The sequence below is a fragment of the Ambystoma mexicanum genome (genome assembly GCF_040938575.1).
Source record: "Ambystoma mexicanum isolate Mex_15411 chromosome 12 unlocalized genomic scaffold, UKY_AmexF1_1 Mex_chr12_unloc.1, whole genome shotgun sequence".
NCBI lineage: Eukaryota > Metazoa > Chordata > Amphibia > Caudata > Ambystomatidae > Ambystoma > Ambystoma mexicanum.
In genome coordinates, this window is record NW_027182322.1 from 6,726,304 (window position 1) to 6,727,935 (window position 1,632).

The following is a 1,632-nucleotide window of genomic DNA, read 5'->3' on the forward strand; positions in this document are numbered from 1 at the left end:
TTGGTCATGCATCCCTGCATGAGGGTGAGACAGGGAGGAGATATGATCCCCGTATGAAGCCGAGAGAAGGAGGAGGCGTGAACGTGCATCCATGTATGCGGGCGAGACGGGAAGGAGCATTGGTCATGCATCCCTTCCTGAGGGTGAGACAGGGAGGAGATAAAATCCCTGTATGAAGCCGAGAGAACGAGGAGACATGAACGTGCATCCATGTATGCGGGCGAGAAGGGAAGGAGCATTGGTCATGCATCCCTGCATGAGGGTGAGACAGGGAGGAGATAAAATCCCTGTATGAAGCCAAGAGAACGAGGCGGCATGAACATACATCCTTGTATGCAGGTGTGACATGGAGTCATCATGAACATGCATCCCTTTATAAGGACATAACATGGAGGATGCATGAACATGAATGCCTGAATTTTATGGTGGTGGCCTTCGGGTGATTTGGCACGTGCAATTGGTGAAGAGCACTTCTCCTGCGCAAAAAAAGAAATGTACTATTAGCACCCCGGAGGGAGCCTCTGCACTTCTTATAGGGAGAAAACTCTGCAATGGAAGGGGACAGGGTCAATAACAGCTGTAAACTCTCACAAGACCATCACTGCTCTCACACTTTCCTGCTCTCAGGCTGTCGGGCCATTATCGGCCCTGGCTGCCGCACCATTGCCAGGTTTGTGTAACTATATTATTTCTAATTGGCTCCACTTTGATGACTTTCATTTGGATTCTGACTTGATTATTGAGATCTTAAATAAGTGACTGGGGATCAGGTGTCCACTTATTCTCATGGATAACATCACAACCAACCTTTAATTCAAACATGAGTCATGACATCACAGATGGATTACAGCTTATGATAGAGGTGGAACGTCACATTGTAGTAGCCCAAGTAGCTCGCCGTGATCGTATAGTGGTTAGTACTCTGCGTTGTGGCCGCAGCAACCTCGGTTCGAATCCGAGTCACGGCATTGCGGTGAGGCAATGTCACGGCAGTTGGGCAGATATTTTAGAATTTCCATTAATACATTGGCAATCTCTGTGGAGGACTGAAACAATTCGATATGTCCTGTTACTGTTATGAACCTTTTGTTTCTTTAATGCTCTTTGCACACTTTTTCATCGGGTGACTGTAATGTATTTCAACCAAATCTAATTAAGAGCGCATTATGTGGTGACATTTGCAGTACATGAAACATTATAACACTGCCATTTACGTCAATAACCACTAGCTTGATTAAGACATATGTATTGCAGCGACAGTATTTCCCAGTTACAAATGGGAATAAAAACAACATCCGCGAGGGATTGAACCAACGACATTTAACTGATGTTGCCAATGGAGCGCGTTACAAAGAGCGCGAGGTCCCGCCTTTACAGTCACACGCTGATGATAATACAGATGTTTAAATAAACAGGCATATCTGTGGACTTGTGGTCTTTCTACATTGGGACTCATAGTCTAGTCCTAGGCTATTGTAGGCACTGGAGTATCTTTTAGTGGAATGAGAGGCATTCTGTAGTCGCGTGAAAGGACCTTTCAAGTCAATCTGATCTGTATTGTCCTGTGAAAAAAAGCGTTCTTAGACACAGTGAGGAGTTTTTGGGGATAATGGGAAAATCATTTCCAACTAA

The 1,632-nt window shown here is 45.0% G+C and overlaps 1 non-coding gene across 1 annotated transcript; it reads left to right on the forward strand.

Moving 5' to 3' along the window:
* The first annotated feature begins 896 nt into the window (after positions 1 to 896).
* Positions 897 to 968, forward strand: TRNAH-GUG (transfer RNA histidin (anticodon GUG)). The gene has a single exon. It is a non-coding gene; the product is annotated as a tRNA-His (tRNA).
* The last annotated feature ends 664 nt before the right edge of the window (positions 969 to 1,632 follow it).